Genomic DNA, 9702 nt, shown 5'->3' with positions numbered 1-9702 from the left:
CCTAGACACAAGTCTTCCATTAAAAACAAACACTGACATTTTTAATTTCAGGATCTCAGAGTGCAGTCACTGTAAGTGCTTAGCAACTTGTTGCCTACAAGTGCAACAAGGAAGGAATGTGTCTCTTTAATTTCTTCTCTTCTACTCCAACAATCATAACAGACTAAACCTTTTTAAACAGCACAGTTGAACAACCTGCAATACTCATCAGTTTTTAGAGTTCTTACCTTACAGCTAATATAAAGTTATTTTTCTGCCTTTAACTTCCTCCAGCACGTCTAATGGCACTGAAAGATCTTAGGGGATAGGCTCAACAGTCTTATAAATTTTAGGGATCTCAATTACTATATTATTACAGTTTCTTCACTTTACAACACAAAGCACCTCGAGGAAACTGTTGTAATTTGGTGCTGTGTAAATAAGACCGAACTGAACTGAGTGACAACGGTGCACACTTGACACCGTCTCATCAAAGAATCGTCGCCCTGATGAAATTCACACCCTGTCTGGTTTCACAGCACTGCACACCTGACCAGTCGCTGCATAGAGAGCGGGGTTGTTGAATTGTTTTACAAAGTTAGCGTACAGCTGAGCTCTCATTGAAATGCTTCGCCTCTGACGGCACGGCAGAGTTAGAATGGCAAGTAACAAACGTGCCCTCCACGCTGAATGAAATCACCAAACTACTGACAGCTAATTTTTGTTAGCTGTCAGCAGTTATAGAGCTAGGGCTTAACATGTTCTTGTAGTTATAATGTACTGTGAAAACTCAAAGGGTGGATTTGAAGTTATACAACTCCAGATATGTCAGAAACTTTCTGTGAAAAGTCTTGTTCTGCTCCCGTTAATGAGATGTCAGACAGTGACAAAGGTTTTACATTCACACCACCATGCTTTTTGCACGATCTGCCAGTAAAGTAGACAAAATAGAACGCAGAGCCGTGCACAGCGGCTGCACACAGACAGTATGAAGACCTAAAATTACTGTGGTGACGTATGAAAGTGACTGTGAAACAAATTTTCATTTTTCCTAAAAACTTTTATATTAACATGCAAAATGATATTTTTCTATCTAACAATATTTTCAGTGAATTTTATTGTGGTTGAGTAAGAAGTTTTTACTCACTTGTAACACATTGGTAAATTATTATTAAACTTCTTACCGTTTATGCATCAGAAAATGCTCAATCAACAACATTTCATAGTTTTGAGAGATATTTGCAGCCTGGAATTAAAACAAACACTCTGAATCTCACTAAGTCTTGCTGTTTGTTTCCATTGCATCGTTGCCTGGCTGTTTTTGTGCTTTTACCATACTGCATCATTATTATAGAGCTCATCAAATGTCAAATCTAAAAACGGAGAACTGGTTTCTTTCATCCAATCAAAAGTTAGTAGTTTAAGTGTTTATGAGGGCTCCTTGTTTATACAAATGAAGTACTGACCCTAAGTGCTGTGATACATGACCTTAAAAGTTTGGGGGAGGTTGATTTTAAGGGCCGAGGTTAACTCTGCTGAACTCTGGTTATTATCCACACTTCAGTATGAACAAAACAAGAAGAGCCAAGCACATATAGACACGAGGCTACGTTATGACAAAGAAACTGGAATAACTTTGTGACACGAAAAACTGCCGTTAGATTTAAAGTTCATTCCTCTAAATAAAATGTGATTAAAACATAGAAAAAAATAGTTTAATGCAGGAACAATCTTCCTCACCTTGAATATGCGAAAACACAAGCTTACAGAAAATATTCAGGAGGACGTTTTTCTGGGCTGCTAGTCAAGAATAACATTTATTAGTTACAATGTATCTGACACAATGGGTGGCACTCAGGGTACAGACAAGACATGTATACATACACTACGATCATTATATATACACAAATTGTAAAACATTGTTCTACGGGCTCAGTTTTTTGCTGCAATCTTTCCTTCAAGAGTAATTCAGAAATAGAAGGTACAGGTTTTTATCCTGCTCACAGAACAGTGGCACTCTACTTTCACCACCACCTTTCCCCAGCAACTGACACCAACTGCTGACAGAAAAATATCCGAGTCAAATCGCTGACAGCTTCCAGTGCTTCCCAGAACGATCTGCTGAGTTTCTACACTTTTCCTAAGACTGTTGCTTCACACAACTGGTTGCCAACAAACTCCTGAATGAGAACTTTAGTTTCCAGATCCGATCTCATTATCTTCTGCTGGGCCATTGTGGAAACACCCTGGCAACTTGCTAATCAGCGCCTGTGTCAATGCCAGGATTGTTTACGGGGGAATGGAATCTCCTCTGGGAATGTCACAGCATCCTCAGAGGACTGTGAGTGTGCAGCGAGCTTGGCGCAAGATGCTTTATCCACACTAAGAACAAGAGAGCCTGCGGCCCCATGTATTTGTGGGACAGGGCCCAAGGACAGCAGTGTATGCATATTGCATCATTAATGAACATACAGAAAGGAATAATAATGGACACAGCCCCGCACAGTGCGTCAGTATCTGTGCCTGGGGTCAGAGGCCACGTCTGGCTTTGTGTTTGTGCGTGGCTGTCGAGGACTGAGACAAACAAGGAGACCTTTCAGGGTGAAGGAGGTTTCACGTACTCGGGAAGACAACAAAAGAAAGCAGCTGGTTGCATAACAGGAGGACGAGGACAGTCAGTGTCCTTTGAGTTTTGGTTCGTTTCTTTAACTATTGTGTCTCAAACCAGACGGCACTGCATACAGGTCGACTTTGTTTAAGACTTGATCGTTTTAACATGCATTTACTGTTTGGATAAACTTCACATTGCTTTACCATTTCCTTTCTGTATACAATACGTGATGAAAATCTTTCAAAATAAGATTTAGCCAAGGTATTTTTCAGACCATAAGGTGCACCGGATTATTAGGCGCAACAAGCAGTCAGATAAGTCAAACTATACTCAACTCATTCTTCTTCCTTCCTCCACTTCTGTACCATTGATTCATTAATGTTCAATTCTCTCGCAGCTGCTCTATTCCCATGTTGTTGCAGTATATTAATGACTAACCTCATATTGTGGATGGATTATCTCAGTTGTTCTCCTGGCTGAAGTTTGGTCCGTTTACAGCATCCTGCCATGCGATTGCATTTGTCTCTAACCATCGAGAAGTTAGCGTTCATCCTCCAGCTTCACTGTGTTTATGTTATGCTAACATAGCTGTGTCGCTAGCGATCACGTAGCACATCATTATATACCAGCTAGCCCAACTTCAGTAACTCTACAAACGTCACTGCTGTTTAGTTTTCTGTCTTCATTTATGTTGGGAGTGATAGCAGAGCTGTATGTTTGAATTTTTTCAGAAATCTCTCAGTCAGAACATGCTATATCATGTTTAGGTGGAAGCTAGCGAGCTAACTTCCTGCTAACTTCTAACTCCGTTAAATTTACTAAATTCTGTTTTCATGGATGCCTGGATGTTAAACGTAATCGTTACACCTGGCAAAGCAGCAAAGCTGGTCATTTTATTAAATATGAAAGAATTTAGACAGTTTTTAACTCTCAGTGATGCTGCAGTGTTTGTTTGTTTTTGGGACATGAAGTGGGCGGAGTGTAGGACCCAGATTACTCCGAGTCCGTGAGGCTCCTGTCTATGGTAGTCGTAATGCTCCAACAATCCATCAAGCGGTGCGGCTTCGTAGCTTACCAAAGTCGTACTAAAACATTTTTGACAGATTCTTGAGCGCCGTGTAGCACATAAAATCGGTTCGAGGTCAGTTAGCACAACCAGAATACAAACATAAGGCTTATAAGGAAGATTATAAGGTGCACCGTCGATTTTTGAGAAAATTAAAGGATTTTAAATGCGCCTTATAGTGCAGAAAATACGGTACATAAAAGACACTGAATTTATTTTTATTTACTCCTAATAGAACCTTAAAAAAAAATCATGATACAAGTGCTACGTCATACTGCACAGCGCTATAAGAATTTGATTGAAGATATTTGGGATAGTCTGACAATCCACCTGTAAAATGGCTGGTACAGCCATCTCACCCACCATGATACCTGGTGTGACATAACAGAGTGCTTCACCAACAAACACGCAGTAAATAAAAAAAAGCTGACGACACAGTTTCATTAAGATCTTATTTAAAACAGAAACTAACTGAAACACCACAGTTCCAAGTCATGTTTGGTTTGGAGAGCAATTACTTATCTAGTATTTCATCTTGGTCATGTGAACAGTCTTGTTATAAAAAATGACACAAAGCCGAAACAGTTCTGAAGCCTGACATTTCACCATTTCACAAAGGACTAATCCAACCCCTCCTCATCCTAATACGGCCTGATAAAAAGCTTAGGAATTCATCAACAAACAACTCCCTGTGACACCAAACTGAAATGAGACCGTTTGCAGTAATAACCAAGAAAAACGCATCCCAGAGTGGAAGAGCTTCACTTGAAGAGGGTTACACAGAAATAACTGTGGTATATTCATGGAGTCTATAGATAGCTTTGTCTGAATAAAACCTAAGAGTCATTTGATGAGTAACATATGATCTCTTCCTTTTTTGGGGGTATGGCTGTAGATTTTCTCATGAGCTTGAATCTGGCTTTAATCCTGTCAGCTGTGAACACAACACTTATTCAAGCTACAATGATAACATTGCTGTACAGGAATCCTGTTCCAAATCTCAATATCACAGCTATCATTCCAAAAGTGAAGTAAAACAATTCATTGAATAGAGCAAAACCCAAATCTTTAACCCTAAATTACTCACAAATGATGACATGATTTACTATGATTATCCCACTTCTGCCGTGTCATAATGACCCTATGACATGAAAACTATGCATCCACCCATGCTTTTTGACAGCTGCACTTTATTGCAAAAGAATGACACCAGACTCATTGCATGGTGAGTTTTGCATGCCTAAGTTACAAGCAAGCCTCTGTCCACTCTGTTTCCACACTGTGTGTACATTTCAGCCAATCGCTATTGGATATTAAAACTGTTGTCTTAACGCTGAATACCTGTGCAGGCTCACTAAACTGATCCAGAACTATTCTATAAAACCAGACTTAATATGTTAATTTCCAGCTCCATATTGTTATTCTTTAACTCTTCTAGAGTCGTTTTTGCACAGTCACAGCTCAATAATTATAACATTTATCTTTTAAAGGGTGCAGCAAACAAAAGTAACACCGCTTCCTACTGGGTTCAGTTAACAACAGTCCTGTGACGTGATGAAAGAAGAAAGTGATGCAGGGTTGTCTTTTTTGTTGTCAGTTGTAAATAAATAAAATAGAAGTACAAAAAAAAATCTATACTAAACTTCTTTAGTTATGGTCCACTTATGCCACAAGATAAAGGAACAGATCTGTCTTTTTTTTTTTTTAAGCCACAAGAAGAGCAGTGCTGTCTCAATGAAAGGGCAGCGAGAGTCATATTTGGATCAGATGTGCGACTTGACCACAAAACCGAAGTACGACACAGCTATTCAGCCATCTCTCTACACTTTGTACTGCTGGAAAAGAGTTGGCTGAGGGAAAGGTTCATGACCAGGGAGTTCGTAACAAGTTGGTTACTTTAATCAGGCAACTTATCTTTCTGGCCTGGTGTCTTTTACAATAACGCAATTTGTGACGTCACTGTCTGTTCATTTTTTTGTCGTACAGAGAAAGAGTCTGGGACATTAAAGTCTTGCGTTTTGCAGATGAACGGTTAAATATGCACTGTTGATGATGGCAACACTTCAAATGATTTTAAAAAATGATTTTTAGTATTACTGCTGTCGTGGAAACATCCTTTTCATAGTGTTTGCAGTGAATGCTTCCCTGCTTCTTTGTTGGACTTTAAATAGCCAAAAATATCTCCACCCTGACAAATTTCTCAGACCCGTCGTTTCACCAATGCGCTCGTGTTTTTGAGCCTTCAACTGTGTCCAGTTCGTGTTTGGAAACACTGTTGCTTAAGTTTCCATTAACATTTCCTACTCCTAATATTCTGATGTGTACTGCTGTCAGATGATGTGCCAAAAACTGATTTCCAGTATTTGCCAAAAAAACAAAAAATAAATGATTGTTTGCATTTAAACTGTTGCAAATTACTTGTTAGCCTATAATCTGTCACGCATAACTCATTTTGAGCTAGCAAGAATATTTCTGTTAGAATCGGCAAACATTTTTCAGCCAAGTGACTTTTATATATCCTTCAATTGTCCAGGTAAAAACTGGCCACTGAAATTCAAATGTGTTTTAGGAGGACAGGATATTTTAGGAGGCCAGAACTGGACTGATTACAATGTAGAACACAGAGCAGGTGCAATAACGCAGAGTCATAAGGATAGCTGCACAACAGGGCAATTCTTTAATGTAAAAATACAAGTCCTTCATAAATCCTGTTCGCTGCATCCCAAGTATCAATAACCAATGATATTCTATATTTAAAAAACAAAAACTACAGCTACTCCTCCTACACTCTGCATCAACCTAACTAACATGTCTAATTCTGTTCTAACCAAATGACTGTCGAGATGCAGCACTACTCATCATCACGAACCTTTTCTATTCTTTCATAACATAGATGGAACTAATTCTATCTATGTCTCATATTTCTGTTAAACACAAGTTTGTTCCCAACAATTAACATTATTTTATCACAGCTACATGTCCCAACACTGTCGCCAAGTGTTTGCTTATAGAGGGTCACCTGGTTGTTGTCATTTTCTTTGTATTATTGCAGGGTCTTTACATTACTAGATTTTTTAAAAATGAATTGAACAGAACATGTATATAATAAAGAAAAAGGTTAGTCAACCTTACAATGGGTTTATTTGGTCAGCTGCTCCTGCAGTAAAAGGAAATTGACTGCAGCTGAGGGTAAAGTTGCAAAAATGTAAGGAGCCACCGTGAGACAAGTGGGGTTATTTCTTGATATAAAAGATACTGAACTAGAGCAAAGGGTTAGACCAGAAAAGACATCAAGCACCGACATGCTGGAAATGCCAGTCGTCACCGAAATGTATTTAAGAACTCAGTGTTTGTTCTCATAAATACACACCGAGGGGGGGGGGGAATGGAACTGCTGCAGTCATGTTTTCTCGCTGCACTGAACCGTGACCCTGACAGCAAAATACTTAACAAACCATAGCTTGTAAACTGTTCCAGCCCAATCACGGTGCAGGCTCAAACGTGATAGGTTTCACAGGCATGCTGCTCCCACTAATCATCCATGCAAACTGAGAAATGTTGCACAAGGGAGACAATTACAAAACAAAATCTTCCCCAGAAACTTAACTCCAAGTGCCCTTCAGCAAGGCATTTAGTTCCTGAATGTGGCAGCGATGTACAGCTGTGATGAATGAGATGATGTTATGTGTACAGTCCTCTGTGTTTTAAATTGGTTTGCCTGATTTTAAAAAAAAGCGAAGGCTTCAATACATGTCTGATTAAACTGTAATCTAATACAAGGCATGAAGCATCAGAAGACCATGGGAACTGTGGATCAAATAACATGTGAGGGAATAGGAAGCTTTCAGACACTCCCATATGGATGACATCTAATTTAAGATTCAACATTTGAAACGAAATCATTTTAAAAGAGAATACCAAATGCAAAGAAACAGGGCCAACTCCTTCTTACTGATAGAAGCAGTGCATTTGTACGGGCAATAAAACACCCAAAAAGAGATTGCAATGAACTGCAGTACTGTACGGTAGTAAACGTGAAATATCAGATATATCTCTATACAAAAAAAAAAGAGCAGTTTAATGTTAGCATACACAAACAGACACAGGTCCAGGTGAATGCGGCATCACCTGGTTCAGAAAACGCCACACAGTCTGTGTTTAATCCAACTCTCATACCGGTGAAAGTGATTAACTCTTTTTAAGTTCGGAAATTGTAGAGCCGAACAGAACAAAATATCACAAATACACCCGAAATTCTCTTGTTCTTAACATCCTGAGCGTGGAGCACACAATTAAAGCAAAGCGCTGTTAATCTGCCCCTTTTTCCAACTAGATTTTCAATATAATTTGTACAACTAGGGGGACTTAGCAACTCCACGCAAGCCTCGCTTAGCTGGCGAGACATTATTCGCGCTGTGCCCGAATCCCCCCTTCAGACACCACCATCGCCACCGTCTCATCAGCACTGCGGCTCTAAATAACGTTATCTAGAGGGGTAAAAAGGCGAGCAAAGCACGTAGTGCGAGCATGTAGCATGAATGTACTAAAAGTACCTGGTTTTGTGGTTGTGGTCTGCGGTCCCTGACCACCGCTGACTGGCTGGCGAGGGGAGCTTAGCTCTCGCCGTCTACGTCTGGAGCTTCACCGCTGTTAAATTCCCTCCTCATCGCAGCTTAACCGGACACACTCATACACGTCAGACACTAAGTATTTGGAGGATATCATTGAGCGAGTCCCCGGCCTCGAGGAGAGCGCGCCAGTGGCCGTGATCACAGTTAGTTGGGTTAACACTAAACAAAAAAAGACTCCCCCGGGACAGCAAGGCGCACGAGCCCTTTCAGTCTGTCACTTACTGTTTCTCCTCTGGAGGGAAAAAAACGATCACCGCTATCTTCCTCACAGTTTTCATTCCCGCTGGAAGCCCGAGTATGGTCAATTCCCCATTCCCTCCAGTCACAGGACGGTATTTCCAGAAGAAAACTTGTACAAAAAGAAACCCTCTCCTCCGCGTGCACACCTCGGAGTGGAGCGATACTGGCTGGAGCGGAGGAGCGGCGCTTTCTCTGTGCTGCCTTCACCGGCTGTCGGAAATGTCCAACCCCAAAGCATGAGAAAATAGGACACAGGATTCGCCGTGATGCTCCGTGATGGTGTAAGGATGACACTATAGCTTAGCTGATAAGTGTTTCGCTGGTTGAATAAACCTGCAGCACCATATTAAAAGAATCGATATTCCAATATAAACCTCGTTCAGACTTTTAAAATGCCACATAACCAGGCAGACACCAATACATCTATTCAACATATCCAGAATGCTCCGTGTCTGTGTCTGAATTAACTGAACAAAAGCCTGTCAATGAGATGAATATTATCTTTGTGCTCGAATAAGCATCCTAACAAGTCAGACAGGGGTCATGTCACATAAATAGTATTGTTCCCAACTGTAATGGTCAACATCTTTTGGTTTCCATGTGCCAGTCTGATTCCATATTATGGCACCTAGAAGGCTCTAAAAAAGGAGTCATACCCAAGTAACAGAGGAAGGCCACATAGATGTGGAAACATGCCCATAGGAGGAGACTTTTATTAGCTACAGGAAGCCGATTCAGCATCTACATGTCTGTCTTTTATATTTGCCAGTAAAAAAAAAAGTTGTTCTCAAATACAACAATGCCTCAGTACTCTTGTCTTCTGTTACTCCAAAATCATGACAGAGAACTATATTTCACATTACTATTGAATCTTCTGTGATATATTTAATTTTCTCCGGCACACACAAACTCATAGGAGAGAGAATATAAAAGTATTTCATAACATGCAAATTTGTACCACAAGGTGGACTGCATGCACTGAGTCAATGTAACTGCCATTTAACCAGGCAAATCCTCGAGAACGTGTTCTTAATTACAGTGGTGGCAGGGGAAAAGACAAAACCTCTCGAGGAAATATGGGTGGAGAAAATTCTACGTTTTAAAGAAGAGCTGCATACATCTGAAAACGTTTCAGCTGATGAAACACTGCCTCCGGTTATGAAGCTCTTAGTTAA

At 40.2% G+C, this 9702-nt stretch overlaps 1 protein-coding gene across 6 annotated transcripts in view; it reads right to left on the bottom strand.

The window, feature by feature from the left end:
• The window catches only part of arhgap32b (Rho GTPase activating protein 32b), a 118697-nt gene extending 109959 nt beyond the window's left edge, over positions 1-8738 (bottom strand). For all 6 annotated transcript variants that reach the window (XM_013912678.1, XM_013912680.1, XM_013912681.1 and 3 more), the window contains exon 1: positions 8210-8738. The gene's annotated coding sequence lies outside the window, so the exon portion shown is untranslated. The remainder of the gene's footprint in view (positions 1-8209) is intronic.
• Between the last annotated feature and the right edge of the window lie 964 nt (positions 8739-9702).

Source organism: Pundamilia nyererei, unplaced genomic scaffold (genome assembly GCF_000239375.1).
Source record: "Pundamilia nyererei isolate P.nyererei 1_Seehausen unplaced genomic scaffold, PunNye1.0 scaffold00097, whole genome shotgun sequence".
In the NCBI taxonomy this organism is placed as follows: domain Eukaryota; kingdom Metazoa; phylum Chordata; class Actinopteri; order Cichliformes; family Cichlidae; genus Pundamilia; species Pundamilia nyererei.
Note: the sequence above shows the minus strand (reverse complement) of the source record. Positions and strands in the feature narration are given on the sequence as shown.